This window comes from Palaemon carinicauda, chromosome 25 (assembly GCF_036898095.1).
Source record: "Palaemon carinicauda isolate YSFRI2023 chromosome 25, ASM3689809v2, whole genome shotgun sequence".
NCBI lineage: Eukaryota > Metazoa > Arthropoda > Malacostraca > Decapoda > Palaemonidae > Palaemon > Palaemon carinicauda.
The window spans coordinates 93,498,974-93,523,256 of NC_090749.1; positions in this window are offsets into that span (position 1 = coordinate 93,498,974).

The following is a 24,283-nucleotide window of genomic DNA, read 5'->3' on the forward strand; positions in this document are numbered from 1 at the left end:
TTATAATGAATATTTGTGCTTATTACTCCGTATGATCTGTCTGGTTGGGGATCGTCAGTTGGTAGCCCTGCTGCTCCGTATCACGTGATCCTCCCCCAAGCTCCCCCTCTCGCTAGGTTGGCGGCTAGGCTTCTCTCCCCCCTCCCTTAGGGGACCGTTGCCTTCCCTCCTTTTAGAGGGGGTAGTTCAGTGTTTATGGACTTTGTCCTCCGGGTGTCCCGGCGGGTTCGTCTCTGTCTAGACTGGTTGGCCACCGGTCAACAGAGTAGGATCCCGGTGCACCCTATTTTATATTCACCTATCACACTTTTATTATGTTATTCGCATCCTGGTTGATTTGGCGGGTGGTCAAATTCTTTCTTGAGAAGCGCCTAGATTAGAGGTTGTGATGAGGTCCTTTAGTATGGGTTGCAGCCCTTCATACTTCAGCACCTAGGAGTCGCTCAGCATCCTAAGAGGATCGCGAGGCTCAGTAAGGAAGACGTACTTAAAAAGGCAGAGTAATGGTTCAAGTCGACTTCCTTACCAGGTACTTATTAATTTTATGTTTGTTATTTTGAATAACTGCTAAAATGAAATACGGGATACTTAGCTTCTATTGTTAACATGTATGCTGGTCTCCACCCACCCCCCTGGGTGTGAATCAGCTACATGATCACCGGGTAAGATTAATATTGAAAAATGTTATTTTCATTAGTAAAATAAATTTTTGAATATACTTACCCGGTGATCATGAATTAAAGGACCCACCCTTCCTCCCCATAGAGACCCAGTGGACCGAGGAGAAAATTGGTTCTTTGTTGACAAGAAGTACTTGAGTACCTACTCGACAGATGGCGCTGTTGTTGTACACCCCCACCTGTATAGCGATCGCTGGCGTATCCCGCCCGTAGGTTTTTTCTGTCGGGCAGCAGAGCTGCAGCTACATGATCACCGGGTAAGTATATTCAAAAATTTATTTTACTAATGAAAATAACATTTTAATTCGTTCCACAACCAACTTCGGATGTAGAAAATGTTCGGATGTAGAAACGAATTTTCCCATAAGAATACATGGTAATTCATTTAATTCGTTCCTCAGCCTAAAAACCCATAATAAATCCTTAATAAATGGCTACACATAATTACACATAATAACATAACTGCATAATATGAAAGAAGCATGTAAAAAAGATAATTATAAAGAGATAATAAATAAAAAATGTGTTTTATTGCCACTTTACCTTAGAGACAGGCCAACACAGGTGTAGGATTTGCTACGCCAGGAGAAGACGGACGATCGGCGAGAAGGTAAACATGGCGTTAACATGTTCTTTAAATAAATACTCTCTCTCTCTCTCTCTTGTTCTTCTTCACTGTTAGTGTTAGAGACGTCTATTAATTTTTTTCTGAGAGAGAGAGAGAGAGAGAGAGAGAGAGAGAGAGGGAGAGAGAGAGAGAGAGAGAGAGAGAGAGAGAGAGAGAGAGAGAGAGAGAGAGAGAGAGAGATTAAACAAAAATGAGAGATTAAACAAAAATGTGTGTACATATGATTTTTAAAAGCGTTAACGAGTTGAAAGACAGTTAAATGTAACTAAAAAAAAACAATATCAGTGAATCTGAATTCCTTTATTAACTAAAACAAATATTGATACAAACACACTCGTGTGCGTATGCGGAAACACACACACACACGAGGAGACACGATCGGCGAGGAGGTAGAGATGGTGACTGCGATAACATACCGTAACTTACACTACGGAAATTTTAATCTAACTTAGCTTATTTATTTTTTTTATTTTTATATTTCATATTTTTTAATATTTTTTTTCTTTTGATTTTTTATTTTCATCACTTTCAGTGACGAGTATGTTATCACAGTCACCATCTCTACCTCCTCCCCGACCGTCTCTCTTACTGCGTAGCAATTTTTGCACCTGTGTGTGTGTTTGTTTCAATATTTGTTTTAGTTAATAAAGAAATTCAGATTAGCTGTTATTACTTTCTTAGTTACATTTTTCTGGGCTTGAACCTGTGCCGGCCAGTGAATAAGCTCCAATTAGCACTTATTCTTAGGTAATTTACTGCTAAATATACCAGAGAAAAAATGTAAAGGAGTGCTAGGTTAACTAGCTCGCTCACCTATTGGTGTGGGTATAAAATTGGGCGTATAATCCAGAGGTCCCGCACTATTTAGATTCATCCACGACAAAGACCCCAATAGAGGAGAGCCGTTCAACCTCACTCGGCACCACCAACTCTGCATCCGCTCAGAACCCAACTCCTTTTTAGCACGCCTGTATGGTAACCCGCTTTTTTGTGCTCTCGTGTTTTGCCCTATTTTCCTCTGGATTATGGCTTCTTCATCGGTTTCCCAGGAGACACCGTCTAAGTTAAGTACCAAGCTATGTTTTGCTGTGTTTTGAGCAATCTAGATCGTTTAATATTTAAATTATAGGAGTTTATTCTCTTCGATCATATCGATCTTGCTTGATTCCGCTTACGGTTGGTACTCCTATTTTGAGAGCTTTTAGTTTCACTCGCGGTGTTACTAAGTGTATTATTTTTATTATTAATTAAATTTTTATATGTTATTGTGGATATTCATTATTTAGCGTTTAGAACCCTTGTGGTTCATTTTTAGGGCCGATATCAGTTACGTATCGTAGATGGCTTGCCGACCTTCGTTACTAGGCGGCAATTTTATTATATAAGCCATCAGGTGTTGTCCTTTGGGATTTATTTATTATGTTGCATGCCTTGCCCTAAATTTTTTATGTGTATATTTATATAATTTTCAACGCTATTACTATTATAATGAATATTTGTGCTTATTACTCCGTATGATCTGTCTGGTTGGGGATCGTCAGTTGGTAGCCCTGCTGCTCCGTATCACGTGATCCTCCCCCAAGCTCCCCCTCTCGCTAGGTTGGCGGCTAGGCTTCTCTCCCCCCTCCCTTAGGGGACCGTTGCCTTCCCTCCTTTTAGAGGGGGTAGTTCAGTGTTTATGGACTTTGTCCTCCGGGTGTCCCGGCGGGTTCGTCTCTGTCTAGACTGGTTGGCCACCGGTCAACAGAGTAGGATCCCGGTGCACCCTATTTTATATTCACCTATCACACTTTTATTATGTTATACGAAACCCTCCGGGTTCGGTTGGCAGTTGTTATCTACAGTTCCGCCCCCCTCTTAATTTATAACAGTTCCTATGATTATATATGATTATATATGACAGATCACTATCCCGGAGTTCCTATATGTATTGGTTTATGGATATACTTTTATTTCCCGGCCCGGGGCTTAACCTCGCTCCGGGAAATCAGACACCATGTGTCTTAATTCTTTGTTGCATCCTTTTTTATGATCCCGGCTCGACCGGAATGGATAGCTATACTCTAGTCTTAAGTTAGACTTATGTTTAGGCCCGGGTCCTCCGGACCCGCCCCTACTTAAGAGTATTACAGTTAAGCTCTAGTCTTAAGTTAGACTTATGTTAGTCCCGGGTCCTCCGGACCCGCCCCTACTTAAGAGAATTACAGTTTCTCATATACTATTCTTTTTATAGATGGTGCATTGTCAGACGACGGCCTGTGCGGCTGTTCTTCATCAGTCTTGTGGCCATACCGTATGTAGGTCTCACGCCCTCTGCGGAGTTCAGCTGGAGGACATCGTGGTCTGGCACCCTGATAACTGTATGGTCTGTTTTGACCTCATCACCACCCTCGGATCTGATTCGGTGAGTCCCGTTGGCTATGTTGCCTTCCTAATTATTTTACCCTTTTTTGGTATACATACACTATTTAGTAAGATTTCTATGGTCTTGAAGGACCACTGGGAATCTTCCTTTTTATAATTCCCACTATTATTTCAGGCATCCCCGGAGCAGAAGACTGCGGCTCGGGCCACACTGAAAGTGTGGGTTGGGGGATTTGCCCGAAACGTGAAATCTAAACAGCCTTACGTCCTATCTGAAGACTACTGTGCCATGATCTACCCTAATGCCAAGTCTTCAGCCGCTGTGGCTAGGCATGTTGCGGCACCCATCATTGCCCACATTGATGCCACCATAGCGGGATTCATCGACCAGGAACAAGATCCGTTGGATGCCCCCGGAGATCTGGAAGACAATGTTGCTTCCATGAACTTGGATGTTGAACCCATGTTATTGGATGATCCGGATGCAGGTAGGGTGGTAAGTGAGGCAGGTGTTACCGGCGCTGAGATTCCTATCCTCAGCCCCGCTCTTTCTTCTTCATCTGATCGCTCTTCTTTTCATGGTTTTTCTGGGGACCGTGATTCGTCTCATCGATCACACCCGGTTCCCCCCAAAGATAAGTCTACATCTAGAACTTTGCCAAAAGCTCGTAAGCCCCACAAGGCTTCCCATAGTTCCAAGCCAAATACAAACCCGTCATCTAAGGCCTCCGGCTCCTCCTCTAAGTCTCACGACCCGGGAGTACAATCCGCCACTTCTGCTCCTAGCCCGGGCCTTTCCGAATCAGCCATGCTTCGCATCGTGTCGGAGATGCAATCTAAGATTGTGTCGGAAATGCAGGCCAAGATGGACACGATGTTCTCTAACATTGGTCAGAGACTTGGGGCATTAGAGCAAGGTGCTCTGGAGCGAGTTCAAAGCTCTCTCATCCCGGATGCCTCTAAGATCCCGCCGTTTACCAAGAATAACCCTTGGCGCATGGCTCTTCATTCCCCATTCTCAGACGGGATGTTGACATTGGAAGGTCTTGGCACTCGTCCTCTAGAGGATTTTGAATTCTTTCCTCCTGGTCTGGCATTTCCATTTCATGGTTATGCCAGGCTTACCGAGGAAGCTCTGGTTCGGCTGGATAAGGTCCCCAAAGAGACTGTCATCTTCCCAAAAGAACAAGCCTAATCTGTTTGGGCTAGGTTCCTGAATGATATTGGTTGCACCAATACCATGTTGACGCCTTATAAGAGTTCCTTCACAATGTTCTTAATGGACAAAAACACCGTGACTCCATGCGTCAATAAGGTAGCAGAGCTCGCTTTCCAATATGCTCTGGAGGAGAAGCCCTTGCCTCCCATCCGAGAGGTGGATCCGATCTCCCTCCTTCTTCCTTCAGGTATTGAGTGTTGGGACAATGTCTATACCACTTTTACTTCTGGCAAGCTAACAGCGGACTGTGCTTCAGTTATGTTTAGTGAACGGCTTCCCCGTCTCCCGGAATCCCTTATTAAACAGGAGTATGATTCCCGCCTACGTGTTGGCCGAACTTTGAACTTGGCCACGTCTACGGAGTCGATAGCCTTAACTTATGATACTGAGAGTATCTTTAAGTCTCTCAATAAGGCTACTTTGCAGTCATTATATTACGATCTATATGACTTTGCTATTGCTAAACGTAGGTGCCGCAAACACGTCCTGGCTGAGGCGACTATTAGGCACGAGCCTAATAAACTTATCCGGTCCTCTTGCTGGGGTTCAAATCTCTTCCCTGAGGATCTTGTGGAGGAAGTCTTGGCAGAGGCTACTAGAGTCAATCAGAGCCTTAAAGCCCGTTGGGGTTTGACTCCTAAACGGAAATATGACCCCGCAAATTACCAAGCCCGGGGTAGGAAGAAGCTCCGCCCGTATACCTCCACCCAGTTCCGGCAACAGCAGAGTAGTTCGTCCATTTTCCGACAGCCTCTTCCTCCATCTCCTGCTCCTCCTGCACAGCCTTCCACCTCTCAGGCTCCTTCATCGGACGACTATGTCACCGTTCTGCTCCCTAAGAGCCAGCTTTCCGGTGCCTCCACCACCTCTCCTGCCTTTAACCAGTCTTATGAGGCTCAAGGCTCTTCCCAGAGTTATAACAGAGGTAGAGGCTACCACCGTGGTTCAAACCAGAACAGAGGTAGAGGAAGATTCTTTCGCAAGGGAAAGAACTTCCGAGGCAGACGTGGAGGCAACTCCTCAAGCCAATACTGAGGTGCAGCAGGTAGGGGGGAGGCTTTATGCCTTCCGCAACAAATGGAGGTTCAGTCCCTGGGCTTTCAGTATCATCTCCAAGGGACTGGGGTGGAGTTGGATTCAAGGGCCTCCTCCTCCGAACAGATTTCATCAACATTCCACTCCGAACCTAGTCGAATTTGTCCAGGATCTGTTACAAAAGAACGCCATACAAGAAACGAAACACCTGAAGTTTCAGGGTCGGCTGTTCAGTGTCCCGAAGAAGGATTCGGACATGAGAAGAGTGATTCTAGACCTATCCCTTCTCAACTTGTCCATTCAATGCGACAAGTTTCGAATGCTTACCGTCTCGCAGGTGCGGACCTTACTTCCCCGTGGGGCCGTCACCACCTCTATCGATCTTACAGACGCCTATTATCACGTCCCGATAGCGAGACACTTCCGTCCGTATCTAGGCTTCCGCCTAGGGGACAAAAATTACTCCTTCAAGGTGATGCCTTTCGGGCTCAACATCGCCCCAAGGATCTTCACAAAGTTAGCAGAAGTTGCCGTTCAGGAACTCAGAAATCAAGGGATTCAAGTAGTAGCCTATCTGGACGACTGGCTCATTTGGTCAGACACCTCCCAAAATTGCCTAAAAGCCACTCACAGAGTCATCCAATACCTTCATTCTCTAGGCTTCCAGATCAACTTCAAGAAGTCCCGTCTTCTTCCGAAATCAAAGTTCCAATGGCTCGGCCTGCAATGGGATCTTATATCTCATACTCTGTGTCTTCCCAAACCCAAGAGGTTAGAGATTGCAAGGAACACCAAACGCTTTCTCAAAGACAAAGTAAGTTCCAGACGACTCCAAGAGAGGATCCTAGGGTCCCTTCAATTTGCCTCAGTGACGGATCTACTTCTGAAGGCAAAATTGAAAGATATCAATCGTGTCTGGCGTTCGAGGGCGAACCGGAAGCTCCGGGACAGGAAAGTCCGCCTTCCTCCCATTCTACGGGAAAGACTTCTTCCTTGGACAAGGGCCAACAATCTGTCAAAGTCAGTTCCCCTTCGATTTCCGCCTCCGAAGTTAATCATTCACACGGACGCATCCCTATCAGGTTGGGGCGGCTATTCTCAGCTCAGGAAAGTTCAAGGTCTTTGGTCTCGCTTATGCCGCCAATTTCACATCAATGTGCTGGAGGCCATGGCAGTTCTTCTAACCCTGAAACGTCTCGCTCTACCCAAGAGACAACACCTTCGTCTGGTTCTCGACAGCGAAGTGGTGGTCCGCTGCCTCAACAGAGGCGGATCAAAATCGGGGCCTCTGAACCATGTTCTAGTAGCCATATTCTCCCTAGCAGCCTCGAACCGTTGGCATCTTTCAGCTGTCCACCTGGCGGGAGTCCGGAAAGTAGTGGCAGACGCCTTGTCCCGGACCTCCCCTCTAGAATCGGAATGGTCACTCGATCTAAAGTCATTCCGGTGGATTCTCTCTCGGGTTCCCGGTCTCCAAGTGGACCTCTTCGCCACGGAGTCCAACCACAAATTGAGAGTATATGTGGCTCCCAATCTAGACCCTCAGGCTTACGCCACAGACGCCATGTCACAGAATTGGGACATCTGGGAAAGGATTTATCTCTTTCCCCCGGTGAATCTTTTACTGAAAGTCCTAGACAAAGTGAGATCTTTCAAGGGACGAGTAGCCTTGGTCGCACCCAACTGGCCCAAGAGCAATTGGTACCCTCTCCTGCGAGAGTTGAGACTATATCCTCACCCGATACCCAATCCGGTTCTGTCTCAGATAGTACAAACACGCGTTGTGTACGCTTTCTCAAACATTCAGAGCGCCCTAACTTTATGGACTTCATGAAGTTTGCAGCCATGCATGGTGCCAATATCGATCCTCAAAACACCCTGTTCCTAGAATCAGATAAACGGGATTCCACCATCCGCCAATATGATTCTGCGGTTAAAAAGTTGGCTAAATTTTTGATAGACTCAGACGTGCACTGTATGAACTTGAACCTTACAGTCACTTTCTTTAGAACTTTATTAGAATCAGGTCTGGCAGCCAATACTATCACCACTATTAAATCTGCTTTGAAAAAGATCTTCCTAGTGGGTTTTAACATAGACTTAACCGACTCTTTGTTAGCTTCAATTCCGAAAGCCTGTGCCAGACTGAAACCGGTTACTCGTCCTACCCCGGTTACCTGGTTCCTTAATGATGTACTCAAATTGGCTTCTGATACCATTAACAGTTCTTGTGATTACATTCCCCTTCTCAGGAAAACACTTTTCCTGGTGAGCTTGGCTTCCGGGGCAAGAATTTCTGAACTGGCAGCCTTGTCAAGAGACCCGGGTCATATTGAGTTCCTTCCTTCGGGAGAGGTCCTTCTTTCACCTAGCAAATTCTTTTTAGCTAAGAACGAAGACCCTCAGAACAGATGGTCCTCCTGGAAAATTGTTCCCCTCACGCAAGATCCGTCTCTGTGCCCTGTTACTACTCTTAGGTCTTATTTATCCCGGACCTCCTCTAACTCCTCGGGGCCTCTATTCGTTAGAGAACAAGGCGGTACCATTACCATTAAAGGGATCAGGCAACAAATTTTGTATTTTATTAAACAAGCTAGCCCTGACTCTTTTCCTCTTGCACATGATATCAGAGCGGTTGCTACTTCGGTGAACTTTTTTCACCACATGAATTTTACGGACCTTTCCAGGTATACAGGGTGGAAATCACCGTCAGTGTTCAAGAAACACTACCTTAAACATTTGGAAGCCCTTAAATTTTCTACAGTAGCTGCAGGGAGCGTAGTTACCCCCAGGTAACTCACATGTTAATTCCTTGTCATTTTATCTTCCCCTTACCTGCCTCATTTATACCCTATTTGTATTCGTTGGTTTCGCACCTGATTACTATTACTATATTTGTAAATTTTTGACTCCTGAGTATCTGTATATATCATCACTCACGGCATTATTATACCTTACCTAATTTGTCAATTGTTCTACCAAGTGGATTTATGTTCCTTTTAAGATACCCTTATAGCTGTTTTTGGCACTCATCTCTGATTAAAGCAACTTGTATTTCCCTTACGTTTATGTTTTTTCCTTTATTTTACAAGTTTGGTGACATTTCTCTTGTATATATTCACTGGCCGGCACAGTTTCAAGCCCAGAAAAGGGATTTTGACGTAGGAAAAATCTATTTCTGGGCGAGGGACCTGTGCCGCCCAGTGAACCCTCCCAGCTCCTCTCCCTTGGAGTCCCCAAACTTTGGGTGCTAAGGAGTTGGGTTCTGAGCGGATGCAGAGTTGGTGGTGCCGAGTGAGGTTGAACGGCTCTCCTCTATTGGGGTCTTTGTCGTGGATGAATCTAAATAGTGCAGGACCTCTGGATTATACGCCCAATTTTATACCGACACCAATAGGTGAGCGAGCTAGTTAACCTAGCACTCCTTTACATTTTTTCTCTGGTATATTTAGCAGTAAATTACCTAAGAATAAGTGCTAATTGGAGCTTATTCACTGGGCGGCACAGGTCCCTCGCCCAGAAATAGATTTTTCCTACGTCAAAATCCCTTAATTGTTTTTCAACTCGTTGACGCTGTTAAAAATCATATGTACTCTAAACACATTTTTGTTTAATCTCTCTCTCTCTCTCTCTCTCTCTCTCTCGGAAAAAAAATAATAGACGTATCTAACACTATAACAGCGAAGAAGAAGAGAGAGAGAGAGAGAGAGAGAGAGAGAGAAAGAGAGAGAGAGAGAGAGAGAGAGAGAGAGAGAGAGAGAGAGAGAGAGAGAGAGATATTTTATTTAAAGAACATGTTAATGCTATGTTTAGAGAGAAACCGACAAAGAGAGAAGTCTTATTTAAAAGAGCTTGTTAATGCTATCATGGTTTTCTTTGCTTCACTTTTTTCTTTCTTTCTGTTCATCACGCTGGCCCTTCTCACAAATGATCGTTGCCAACAATCTCTTTGTCCTTTATCCCTATCAACAAAAGGCGTTCTATCTCTTCCAGGGTATTGCTACGATGTCTTGTAATAATGGTGATCCCCTTCGGTGGTTATTTGCTTTAATGGCTGCCTTCAGCTTGATGATCCTCGAGATCATAGGCCTATTCGGGCCATATTGTTTAGCAATACAGTATCACTCACATGCACACTGCTCTCATGTTTTTCTATAATTTCTTACTTCAATTCTAATGAAAGAATTGCCTTCTTCCTGTACTGAAACTTAGCTTCTTAGGTACTATGATTATAGATAAAATCAAAAAAAGGAAATGTGAGAAAAGGAAGATAATAAGCACTGTTAATAACAGACCAAACAGAGGACAACCACACGATACACACAAGAATAGAGAACTGAGCACTCGACGCTCAATGGCGTAATGTTTACTTCGTGTGTCGAAATAAAATTCGGGTGTAGAGTCAAAAATTTGCTCGAATTTTACTTCGGATGTTGGAAAATTCGGATGTAGATACGTTCGTGTGTAGAGGTTCCATTGGGTTTACTTTCGGCATAGCTGAAATGACGAGCCAATAGTTTTTAACGAGGGTTAACTACCCCCGCGCTAGTTAGCGGGGGTAGGGGAAGGGGTAGCTTGCTACCTCTCCCCCCCCACACACCGGTGATTTGCTTCACTTCACTTTTGGCTCCGGGGATGAACAGACGTGTCTGTCCATCGTCCTCGTTTGACAGCCTTAATCTTGCTTTTCCTCAGCTTGTGTGTGTTTGAAGTAGGCCTCACCCTTGGATATCCATCATGCGCAAGTGCCCTGGTATTGCCGGTCGCCCTTGCGGTACTTTCATGTCTGCGGTGGATACGGATCCTCACACCCTTTGCCCGCAGTGTCGAGGCTGACGGTGTGACAGAGAAAATACTTGTAGTGAGTGTAGGGAGTGGTCTGCCTCCCAGTGGGAGAAGTTTGGCCGCCGGCGTAAGAAGAAGTCCAAGAGAGACCGTTCTCCTTCTGGGGTTGCCTTGAAGGAGGAAGGCTCTCGGGACTCTTCTTCCGCCGCCCAAACCACCTCCGAAGCTCCCCCTCGTCCGGCTCCTAAGGAGAGACCGCCGAGTGGGAGCGCAGGCCCTAGTTCTGTTTCCCGACCTACGGTGGGGGGAGAGGGCGTCGCCTCCCATAGAGGGTCGGCTCCCCCTCCTCCTCCGGGGGAGGTTTTTGATAATGATTCTGTGTCTCATGATGATCTTTTTCAGCTTTGGCTTCCTTGGGGCTGAAGGGCCTGCCCTCCAAGGAAGCCCTGTTTGACCTTGTCCAGTTGGGGGCTGCTGTTAAGCAGTCGCCGGTGATAGTAGAGGTAGATCCTCTGCCTATCGTCGACGTCGTGGTGACAGGCTTCCGACGGGTCGGGGCAAACCTCTGCGGTTCCTGATGAGGATGACGTTGCTGAAGGCTCTCCTCCCCCTTCTGTACATCTTTCGAAGGGGGAAGGGAGTCCCAGGCTCTTCTGCTGCCAAGCCTCCCTCTAAGGGGAGCGCTTTGACCGAGACTCCCCTTCAGAGGACGGATGTTCCTGACGACCCCCCTCTTGGCCACTTTCGCCGTAAGGCTCACCGTCCGCTACGTCGTAAGGGCCTCCCGTCTCCCTATAAGGGTGCTAAGAGGCGCCTTTTTGAATCTTCGCCTCCTTCCTCCGATGGGGACTCTCTTTGCCGTAAGCAGCCTGCAGCTCCTGTCTCCTTAGACCTCTCCGGGGATCGATCTCGTTCTCCAACGCCTTCCAGACCTTCCGCCCCTGGTGCAGATGGACAGCAGTCTGACCTCGTCATCCGACGGGCAACGGTCCCTTCGGGGCAAAGGGTTGCCTCCCACGGTGTGGGTGCTTCCCTTGCGCGTCAGGGTTCCCCTGCGCGCCCTTCTGCAGTGTTAGCGCACAGGCGCTCTCCTGCTCGTCAGCGTTCTCCTGCTCGTCAGCGTTCTCCTGATCGCCATCGCTCTCCTGTTCGTCAGCGCTCTCCTGATGATCGTCGCCCCACTGCTCGCCAGCGCTCTCCTGAGGACACCGAACATCCTGCTGTTCCTGTTGTGCGCCCAGCGCGCCATCGGTCTCTTGAGTGCTCTAGATCTCCTGCCCGTCAGAGTGCACCTGTGCTCCCAGTTCCTGATACGCGCCCTGTGCGCCCACGTTCGCCCGTGCGACCTAGAACTTCGGTTCAGGTCTTGGACAAGGACTCTTCTTCTCCTCGCCCTCGCGATCCTGCTCGTCAGCCTGTTCCAGCGCAGCAACGCTCGCGGTCGCCTACGCGTACTTCTAAGGCTACTGTACTAAGGCTACTCGCGCCCACGCTCCTCCTGTTCCTGAGGCCAATCGTGAACGTTCACCTTTGCGCAACGCGCCGGCTGCTCCCACACAGGATTCCACGCGTGGCCCTCCTGCTCGCCAGCGATCACAGACGCGTCAACGTTCGCCTGCGCGTCAGCGATCTCCTGCGCGTCAACGGACCCCAGCGCGTCAACGGTCCCCAGCGCGTCAGCGATCCCCTGAACATCGGCGATCTCCTGACCGCCCGCGTGATTTTTCACCTGCGCGCAAGCGCTCTCCTACCTGTCGGCGCCCAGAGGATCTGGAGAGACATGGGTCTCCTTCTACCAGCTCGCCCACGCGCGGTTGCTCGCCTGCGCGTTCTACGCGCCATCGCTCGCCAACACGTCACCATGCGCCAATGCGCCATTGCTCGCCTACGCGCCAGCGTTCACCAGCGCGCCATCGATCTCCCACGCGTTACAGGTCCCCTGGACACCATCGACAGCGGTCGTCGGAGCGATCTCGTTTGCCCACACACCAACGTGTTCCCTCGCCAACGCACTCACTCGCGCTCGCTCGCCCACGTGTTCACGCGCTTACTCGCCCACGTGCTCACGCGCTTACTCGCCTACACGCCCGCGCGATCGTTCGCCCATGCGCGACCGCTCCCGCGCTCGATTGTCTCCGCGCGATTGCGCGCCCGTGCTTCAACAGCCTCTCGCGTGCGACTCCTTAGTGTCGCCTACGCACGGGCGTCAGCACGACCCCGTTCGCGTCGTGTTCCGCAGCTCGCGGCAGCAGCAGGGACGTGTGTCACTAGACCGCAATCAGGATCGCCCCCTCCTAAGCGCAGGTCTCTTTTTCAGGATAGGGTAGACCCATCAGAGAGGTCAGAACAACTTTCTTCCCCTTTTTCCTTACAGGCAGGTCCAGTGGTGTCCACTCCGAAGGATCGCCCGATCCCCTTCCCTCCAGCGGGAATTTCGGACTCTGTGTCCGTGTCTCGGCAGTCTTGGTTTGGTCCTCTGATCCGGGCGTTAGCGAAGGCTATGAAGCCGGCACTCGCAGATCAAGGACACAAGCCAACGGCCGCCTCGCCCCCGCTGAAGAGAAGGAGAGGAGTGGACTTTGTGGTGACTTCTCCCAGGGAGAAGCTGGTTCCTAAGAGATCCGTCAGGAAGGCTCCATCCCCTTCGCAGGCGCTTTCTCCTTCTCCTGAAGACGAGGCTTTTCCGTCCTCAGGAGAATCCAGTGAGGTAGCGGTCTCCCCCTCGGCACCAAGGGGGGAGTCGTCTCCTCATGGAGGGGAATCGTCTCGCGTGGAAGGCACCTTCCAGACCTCTTTGTTGGGGTCGTGTATCCCGCCCAGGAGGGAACCTAAAGACTCCAAGATGATTCCGAAGTCGTCTTCTTGAATTCGTTAGGATCCAGCTGCACCCCGGGAGAACGTCCACGCATCTCCCCAGGAAGAGATTCCGGGAACGGGAGACTTAGCTGCCAGTCCACAGGGAGGAGACCAGCAAGAGTCTGAGCATGCCTTCTGGCAAGTCCTGAACCTGATGAGACAGCTCAACGGGTTCATGGACCCTGTGATCGCCCCCCGTGAAGGCAAGGACACGGTCCTGGATCAGGTGTACGGAACTCAGAAGCCCCCCAAGGCCAGCGCGGCTTTGCCCTGGTCCCAGGGGCTGAAGAGTGCCAGAGCCAGGGCCAATGCTCAACTCGCGGTTCTCACTTCCTCCAGTCGTTCCTCTGCCGGGAACAGACTCCTCCCACCTCCTCGTCTCCAGCAGAGGAGGTATTTTGAGATCATGGGGGAGTCTAACCTCGCTCTTCCCCTCCATCATTCGGTAGAAGAGCTTGCTAGGTGAGTTCCCCTTGAGAAGCTCTCCGCCCGGCAGGTGACGTTCTTGGCGTCGGAGATCCTGAGCCATGAGAAGGTTGCGAAGTATGCCATGCAGGCCACTTCGTGGCTGGATATTTGGGTAGGTTCTCTGGGCATCCTATTGTGCTCTGAGGATCTGTCTAAGGAGACCAATAGGAAGGCCCAGGAGACCTTCCTCCTCTCGGGCACTAGCTCCATCGAGTTCCTGGCACATCAGGTTATCAACCTTTGAGCCAACTCGGTGTTGAAGCGTCGTGATGCGGTGACCGAGAAGATCCACCCGAAGGTCCCCGCCGTGGATGTCTGCAGGCTTCCCTCCTTAGGGGGAATCTGTTCGAGCCGCAGGACTTGGAACGTACAGCTGAGAGGTGGAGGAAGTCGAGCCAAGACTCCCTCCTCCAAAGGGCCCTTGCATCTCAGCCCTATAAGCCTCCAGCTCCGCAGCAACCGCAACAGCAGCCTCGCAAGACACCAAAGCAGGCACAGGCAGCTAAGAAAGTGGTGTCTAAGCCCCAGCCCTTTCCAGCCAAGAACAAGAGGGGCGGTAAACCCCTCCTGGGGAGGCAAGACTCCTTGAGGGAGCGGCCGTGGACGCAAACGTTAGGAGTGGCAGTCCCCCCGCGTGTCCACCTGTGGGGGGATGCCTTCAAAGTTGCGTGCACAGGTGGCAGCAACAAGGGCCGATGCTTGGACGGTCTCCGTGATCGGCCAAGGCTGTCGCGTCCCATTCACAACATCTCAACCTCCCCTGACAGCGAATCCAGTGTCGTTGAGCTCCTATGCCATGGGATCAGTAAAGGGGGTAGCCCTTCGGGCAGAAGTCGAGACCATGCTCAAGAAGGATGCTCTCCAGGAGGTCGTCGACGGCTCCCCAGGCTTCTTCAGTCGACTCTTTCTTGTAAAGAAGGCGTCTGGTGGCTGGAGACCTGTCATCGACCTCTCAGCTCTGAACAAGTTTGTCAAGCAAACTCCGTTCAGCATGGAGACAGCGGACACAGTCAGACTTGCAGTGAGACCACAAGACTTCATGTGCACACTGGATCTAAAGGACGCGTACTTCCAGATCCCAATCCATCCGTCTTCCAGGAAGTACTTGAGATTCAGCCTAGACAGCAAGACCTACCAGTTCAAGGTGCTGTGCTTCAGTCTCTCCACAGCACCTCAGTTGTTCACCAGAGTGTTCACCCTGATTTCATCTTGGGCGCACAGGAACGGCATCCGTCTCCTTCGTTATCTGGACGACTGGCTGATCCTGGCAGATTCGGAGTCGACCCTTCTTCGACACCGAGACAGGCTTCTGGGACTTTGCCAGGATCTGGGGATCGTGGTAAATCTCGAGAAGTCCTCTCTGCAGCCGTCCCAACAACTGGTTTATCTAGGCATGTTGTTAGACACCAATCTCCACAAAGCCTCTCCATCGGACGACAGGATAGCAAGGCTGAGGAGGGTGGCGGAACCCTTCCTCAGGCGAGAAGAGCTTCCCGCCCAATCGTGGTTGCGTCTCTTAGGTCACCTGTCTTCCCTGGCTCGTCTGGTTCCAAACGGCCGTCTCAGGATGAGATCCCTGCAGTGGCGGCTCAAGTCCCGGTGGAATCAAGGATCCGATTCCTCGGACTTACAGGTCCCGATAGGACCTTCGGAACAGGCGGACCTGCGGTGGTGGTTGGTCGACAAGAACCTGCGAAAGGGAGTAGATCTTCTCGTTCTCCCCCTGGAGTTGGCACTGTTTTCGGACGCGTCAAAAGAACGGTGGGGGGCGCACATTCTGGACCAGAGGACCTCAGACCTTTGGTCAGAATCAGAAAAGTACCTGCACATCAACCTGCTAGAGATGAAGGCCGTCTTTCTGGCTCTTCAACAGTTCCAACGGACCCTGGTGGGTCACTCCGTGGTGGTGATGAGCGACAACACCATGGTAGTGGCTTATATCAACAAGCAGGGAGGTACTTTTTCGCAGCAGCTATCCCATCTTGCAGTAGAGATTCTGAGGTGGACCGAAGTCCACTCGATAACACTATCAGCTCGCTTCATTCCTGGCAAGAGGAATGTGCTCGCCGACAGTCTGAGCAGGGCTTCGCAGATAGTGAGTACCGAGTGGTCTTTGGATCCTCAGATAGCCAACAAAGTCCCGACTTTGTGGGGTTCCCCGACCGTGGATCTGTTCGCGACAGCTTTGAATTTCAAGCTGCCCCTGTACTGCTCCCCAGTCCCGGACCCCAAGGCACTCTGGCAAGATGCTTTCCAACAACGGTGGGACGACATCGACGTGTACGCCTTCCCACCGTTCTGTCTGATGAGAAGGGTGCTCAACAGGACCAGACTATCGGTCAACTGTTCGATGACTCTGATAGCTCCGTTATGGCATCACGCGGAATGGTTCCCGGACCTTCTGCAGCTCCTGACGGAGCTCCCGAGAGAATTTTCCCCACGACACGAACTACTCAGACAACCACACTGCAAGATCTTCCACAAGGCCGTAGCCTCGCTTCGGCTTCACGCCTGGAGACTATCCAGCGTCTCCTCACGGAGAAAGGCTTTTCGCAACAGGTTGCGGAGAGGATGTCTCGGCACCTGCGAAAGTCCTCTGAGGGAGTCTACCAGGTGAAGTGGAGTGTCTTCTGTGGTTGGTGTCGTGGAAGGGGTATCTCTCCACTCGATGCCACTATTCCAGCAATAGCAGAGTTCCTCGTTTATTTGCGGGAGGAAATGCGCCTTTCGGTCTCAGCGGTGAAAGGCTATCGCTCAGCCTTAACCTTGGCTTTTAGGCTGAAAGGTGTGGACATTTCTTCCTCGCTGGATTTCTCTCTACTCATACGTAGCTATGAGCTTACCTGCCCTCAGTCGGAAGTGAGACCTCCTCCTTGGAACGTGGTTTGGGTTCTCAGGGCTCTTAAGAGACCTACCTTTGAACCATTACGCCAGGCCTCTGATCGCCACCTGTCTTGGAAGACAGCTTTCCTGCTCGCTTTGGCCTCTGCCAAGCGAGTTAGTGAACTTCATGGTCTCTCGTACGACATCGCCCATTCAAGGGGATGGGGGGAGGTAACGTTCAGTTTCGTCCCTGAGTTTGTTGCAAGACTCAGAATCCTGGAGTGCCGGACCCACGATTCAACTCTTTCAGGATCGCGAGTCTCCGTTCTGTAACAAGCGACCCAGAGCAGCTGCTACTATGTCCAGTGAGGAGTCTGAGGTATTACTTGAAGAGAACAGCTGCAGTTCGTCCTCAAGTGCAAGCATTGTTTGTTAGCACAGGCAAGACTAAGAGGAGGGTCATCAAGAATACCATCTTGGCTTGGATTCGAAGGGTTATTCATCACGCCTTGAATCCAGACCCTCCTCTGTCACGTCGCCCTAGGGCACACGACGTCAGGGGCATTGCTACGTCCCTGGCCTTGAAGAGAAACTTCTCTGTGACGCAGGTGCTTCAAGCTGGGGTCTGAAAGCGTCAGACGACCTTCACAGCCCACTACCTGCAGGACGTGACCCACAGGAGCCTCGATACCTTTTCTATCGGCCCTGTGGTCGCTGCACAACAGCTGGTCTAACCTCAGGCTCCTTTATGGACAAGTAGCAGTAGGTTGAGGGCGTTGTTACCCGGTTTTAGTCTGCGTGAATGAAAGAGTATGTCTGACCCTTACTTCTTTCTTCATCCTCCCCTCTCTTGGGGAAGCAGCATCCTGGTCTCCGCATAGCTGACCTTAACCTCTGCAGGTAACCCATGCTTCCTTGTGCTCCTAGTATTAAGTTTAATACTGTCGCGTCCCCCATACCCTGACGAGGTGGTATTGGGAACGTCCTATCCTGGATTCCTATCTAAAAGTGTCAAGGTCAACTTCATAGGACGAGTCACGCTCTTTCCTCCACACACAACTTATGTAGGCCACACGTTCCTTGCGAATCAAGGAACTTGTGAGGTGCAGGGGCTCCTTTTCTCAAGTGCTACTCACTGGGAGGTGGAGCCCCCGGGTAAAGCCAAAGTCAGTAAGGCTGGGGACTTTCCACCCTTCCTAAGGGGTAAGTCACCCAGTGTAAATAGCTTGGTTTGTATTTCGGTTACGGAACAAATGACAAATTCGGAGATAATTTGTATTTTTCCTAACCATACAAACCTTAGCTATTTACATTGGGTTTAATTTCAGCAAACCCAATGTAAATAGCTAAGGTTTGTATGGGTAGGAAAAATACAAATTACTTAGAAATTTGTCATATTTATTATGTCCCCTTTCTTCAAACAAGGCGGAGTCGGGCAATGTATTGATTATGAACGGGCTCACCCCTAATGTGTACTTATCTATTCACCTCCCATTGAAGTCTTTTACTCCTTCCAGCACTGATTGCCCAGGCTGTCATCCTACGAGGAAAACGAGGTGTCAGGCTGCCTCTTGAGGAGCTCCTATGAAGCACATGAGGTCATCCTGGGACAGGAGCCAGCCAGTTGGTTTGAGATCTTCAACCCACCCTAAGGTGAGTCTCCTACATAAAGAGCAAAAGGTTCGTATGCTGCACTGGAATAAATGACAATGGTTCCGTAACTGGAATACAAACCAATGCTATTTCTGGGCTCTGACCTGTGCCGCCCAGTGAAATGCTCCTTTTACATCATTTCTAAGGTAAAAACTGCTATGAATTTACCAGAGAAAAAATTGTATAGGAATGCTAGGTTGAACCCAGCTCGCGCACCTTAATAAGGTGTCGGTATAATACTGGGGCGTGATTAAATCACAACCAGAGGTCTTGCACCATTTAGATATCTCCTGTCAATATCCCCGAACAGCGAGGTGCCGTTCAACATCCTAGCTCTGATCGCTACTACGAACAATCCCACCCACGCCAGTGACGTCACTCCTTTTTCATAGCACCAGCTTGATACGTTATCTTTTTTCTGGTGTGTGTTTTCCTTGGATTACCCAGGATTTATCTCAGGATGTCGGACCCTACCGTCACTCCACCTAAGTTAAGTACCAGATCTATGAGTTTTGAGATTTAGGAGGTGGCCTTGCCCTTATTTATTATTTTATCACAGTTTTATTTTATCCGCGACCCCGCATCGGGTCCTCGTGGCGGTCGGCCACCTCCTCTCTCTCTCTCTCTCTCTCTCTCTCTCTCTCGTTGTTCTTAACGTTTTACAATGACTCTTCTATACTGATTGTTCCTCGTTTTGAACTTTTCTGGGTATCCACGGTTTACACCCCGTGTTATTTTATGTTATGGTATTCTGTTATTACGATAACAGTTGTTTACGATATTACGGTATCGTAATTTCATTTTAGGTTGGCATACCTGGTAGCTTTCGAGCGTTACTAGTTTTACTTCGTTTTACGTTCCGCACGTCACGGACGTTCATAACGATCTTTTTAGCATACGTTTTATTACTAGTATTAATTAGTTCGAAGGGACTTTCACGAGGCAATTCTTTGTTTTATGTTTTTGTCGGCACTTCACCGACTTTGTGTTATGTTGGTAACCCTGCCTAGCCCCACGCGCTGTTAGGCTTGGTCTTCCCGTCTCTCTGTTCGTCCCTCCGTACTATCTTACGATTATATTATTATTATTATTATTATTATTATCCAGCATGCCTTCCTCTTTTATTTACCTATTAGTTATATTATTATATTGTTTATCCTAGTTTTTCCGTGTGATCATTCCAGTCGTGGGTCTCTGCTCAGGTTGGTACACCTGTCCTCTGCCCCACTTGTTAGCCTCCCTCTCCCCTTCCGCCCGGCACCCCCACCCCAGGGTTGCCTTCCCTCTCTCTCTTTCTCATGTCGAGTCGTAGAGTCAGCTGTTTTGCATTACGCTCTCACCCCTGGGGCTTCGCTTAACTCCGTACTGGGCGGTTCCCGATCATATGTGAGGCTTATTATTATACATTATTTTTGCAGTTTTCCCCCCTACCCTGCCGTAGCCGTTTCTTTCCGCCGACTCGATTGGCCATCAGTCGGCGGGAGGCACTCTGCTTGGTCTGTGGTATCATGTTGTGTTTATATTATATATTTTTCACATTCATTCCTGCTACATCCTCCCGGTCCCGTACCTCACGGACCCACTATAGATCCCTCCACCCCCCTCCCTCTATGGTGTTCCGCACTTCACGGACTCCATGTGTTATTATTTCATTGCGGGATCCCCGGACGTAGCTTTCACTTTATTCCCTGGTCGAGTTGATTACAGTAATCCTGTGTGCCGTCGACGGGTTTGACCCCCGACTCCCCCCCCCTGTCCGCCTTCTCCGGTGGATTTTCATGAGCCCTGGGCTCTCTCTGTTGTCTCTCCGGAGCCAACGTTACCTGTAACCACTTGGATTAATCTCATCTATATATATTCACATGTATATATATATATACTCCCTGTCCTCGACCCCCCCCCCTCGAATACGATCACGATTACGGATTGACTTATTCTTATCTATATTACAGTCGTAGTATATCTTTTCACCACGACAGTGGTATAATTTAAGCCCCCGGGCCCCTCTTGCTTATCTATAAGATACTCATGTATCTTTTATTTTACAGACAGTACACTGTGCGATGACGGCATGTTCGGCGGTCCTCCACCAACCCTGCGGCCACGATGTGTGTCGTTCTCATGCCCACTGTGCTGTCCTGTTAGATGATTTGATTGTTTGGCATCCGGACAATTGTGTAGTTTGCTACAAAATGACCTCCACTTTAACATCTGACTCGGTGAGTGGAATTACTTTTAGCAATAATACAGACTTGGTAAGTGGAGTTACAATTAATTACAATTAATTACAATTAATTAATTTTAAGGACACTGTTCTTTGAACTCCTCGCATGCCCTTCGATAGCTTCGTGTCTCAAAAGCCCCTGATCCTTTTCCTTTTTCTTTGGCTTACCCTCGCTAATAGTCTGTTCTCTTTCAGAGCTCCCAACTTGAAAAGAATATGGCTCAGGCGACCCTCAAAATCTGGATTGGCGGGTTCGTCCGGAATGTGAAGGCCAAACAGCCTTATATCCTCTCTGAGGAATGGTGCTCTCGCCTTTACCCGCACGCAAAGACTTTGGCTGCGGTCCGCAAAGAGTTGGCGGATCCTATCATTGAAAATATTGAATCCCTACTATTGGCCCCGGATCAAGAGGAGACAGGCAGGATGTTAACAGAGGACGTCGCTATCCTCAATTTAGACGTAGAGCCCATGGCTCTGGACGAACCCGACACAGGTAGGGACATAGGTGAGTCAGGTGGGTCCCGGGCTAAGATTCCTCTCCTTAGCCCGACTTTTTCTTCTACTTCTGACCAATCTTCCTTTCAAGGATTCCCGGGGACTCCCGGGGTTGATCTCAAGCCCCGGCCTGTTGCCCCCAAGGTTAAGGCTCACCGCAGGCCTTTACACAAGACCCACAAGTCTTTGAAACCATCATCATTGAAGTCAAAATCTTCTTCCACTAGAGTCTCTAAAGACTCAGTTGCTGTGCCCTCGACCTCTCAGGGAGTAGTCTCCATTCCGGCACCCGTTCCCCCCCCCCCCTGCCGGAATCATTCAACCCGAAGGAATTTTCGGAGAAGATGTTCTCTCGTTTTGAGACAATGTTGCAAGAGAGAATGACTAATGTGGAGACCATGGTTCAGGGACTCATGCGTTCGGGGCTGCCACCACAGCAGCAATATCCCATCCCCGACGCCTCTAAGCTCCCACCTTTCAACAAAAACAACCCTTGGCAGTTAGCGTTACATGCCCCCCTCTCGGATGGCATGTTATCCATAGAAGGTTTCGGAACTCGGCCTCTCGAGGACTACGAGTTCTACCCGCCGGGTCTTGAATTTCCCTTCCCCGGCTACACCCGCCTAACAGAGGAGGCTCTAATCCGCCTTGATAAGGTCCCGAAAGAGATCGTGATCTTCCCTAAAGAACAGGTACAGTCTGTCTTGGTCCGCATCGTCAATGAGTGGAACTGTATGAATACAATGATCACAGCCTACAAGAGCTCGTACACTATGTTTGTGGTCGACGAGCAGGCCCCGACTCCATGCGCGACCAAGATTATGGAGATTGCCTATCAGGCTACCAAGGAGGAGAAGCCCTTACCTCAACTCAGAGAGACAGACTTGACTTCCCTTCTCTTCCCGGGAGATAATGAATGTTGGCAGAATGCCCCATCTACCTTCTCGTTGGGCAAACTGAGCCCGGACTGTGCTTCGACGCAGTTCAGTGAACGCCTTCCTAAACTTCCGGAGTCCCTGATTAAATTTGAGTTTGACACCAGGTGTAGGCTCGGTAGGTCGATTAATTCGGTTACTCTTTCCGAATTGACCGTTGCCACTTACGACGAGGAACCTCTCTTTAAGGTCCTCACCAAATCCCTTTTGCAGACCTTATTGACTGACGCCTATGATTTTCTTAATGCCAGATTCCGTTGCCGACGACATGTACTGTCTGAGGCTACGATTAGACACGAACCTAATAGGCTCATCAAAGCCCCAGTCTGGGGTCCGGAACTCTTCCCGGAGGACCTAGTTAATTCGGTTCTCAGCGAGGCAGCTAGAGCCAACCAAAGCCTCAAGGTTAGGTGGGGCCTAGTCCCTAAGAGAAAGTATGAGCCGGCTGGTACCCCAATCCGAGGTAGGAAGAGATTTAGGCCCTTCCACTCCTCGCAATTTAGACAATCTCTTCAAGTGGTACAACCGGTCCCGGTTCAGTCTGTTCCTCAATGTTCCCAGCCTTCTACCTCAAAGGGCCAACAACAACAACAGTATGTGTTGGTCCCTCAAGCTCAAGTCGCCTCGACTTCGTTCTCCACCTCCCCCGCCTTTAACCCCACGTATGAATCTCAGAGTTCTTTCCATGGCTACCAGCGCCACAGGGGCTCCAGAGGTGCCTTTCGTAACCGAGGTGGCAGAAGGGGTTCCCACCGAGGCAAGTCTTTCCGCAGAGGCAGGGGCGGCAAATCATCCTCCAACCATTGAGAACTTGCAGGTAGGAGGGAGACTATACAAATTTCGGGACCATTGGAAGTTCAGCAATTGGGCTTCCAGCATAATTTCAAAAGGTCTGGGGTGGAGCTGGATACAGGGACCCCCTCCACCGAACAATTTCTACCAGCTCCCAACGGAAGAGCTACGTTCATTCACGAAGGATCTGTTGCAAAAGAAAGCAATCCAAAGCATACATCGCTTAAGATTTCAAGGTCGCTTACTCAGCGTGCCAAAGAAAGGCTCAGGCAAACGAAGAGTAATCCTGGACCTGTCTCGTCTAAACTCCTTCATTCGTTGCGACAAATTCCACATGCTTACCGTCTCGCAGGTGCGGACTTTACTTCCCCGTGGGGCCGTCACTACCTCCATAGATCTTACAGATGCCTACTATTACGTTCCAATAGCAAGGCATTTTCGTCCTTTTCTGGGCTTCAAGCTAGGCGAACAAGCCTATGCATTCAAGGTGATGCCATTCGGGCTCAACATAGCGCCCAGAATCTTCACCAAATTAGCAGAGACGGTAATTCAGGAACTTCGAACTCAGGGGATACAAATAGTGGCTTATCTCGACGATTGGCTGATCTGGTCGGACAACGTCCGGAACTGCCACATAGCAACGAACAAGGTCCTCGTCTTCCTTCGACAATTAGGATTTCAGGTCAACCTCGAGAAATCCCGCCTGGTCCCGGAGACCAAGTTTCAATGGCTGGGGCTACAATGGGACCTAAGTTCCCACACGTTGTGCCTCCCAAAAACCAAAAGGAAGGAAATAGCGAAGAATACGAAACAGTTTCTCAGGGACAAGTTGACCTCCAGGAGGAACCAGGAGAGGATCCTGGGTTCCTTACAGTTCGCCTCTGTGACAGACATCGTCCTAAGGTCCAAACTAAAGGACATAAACAGAGTGTGGCGCTCCAGAGCAACCAAAAACCGCCGAGACAGGCGAGCTCGTCTTCCCCAAATCCTGAGAAAAAGTCTGCAGCCTTGGACGAAGATCAAGAATCTTTCCAAGTTGGTTCCCTTGTAACATCCGGCCCCGGGACTCGTCGTTCATACAGACGCCTTCTTAACAGGGTGGGGAGGTTACTCCCAACACAAGAAAGTCCAAGGGTTATGGTCACCGATCTTTCAACAAATGCACATCAACGTCCTAGAGGCCATGGCAGTCTTCCTCATTTTAAAACGTCTCAGCCCAGCCAGGAATCTCCATATCAGACTGGTCCTCGACAGTGCAGTCATAGTCCACTGCATCAACAGAGGAGGCTCCAGATCAGCCCACATAAACCACGTCATGTTGACGAT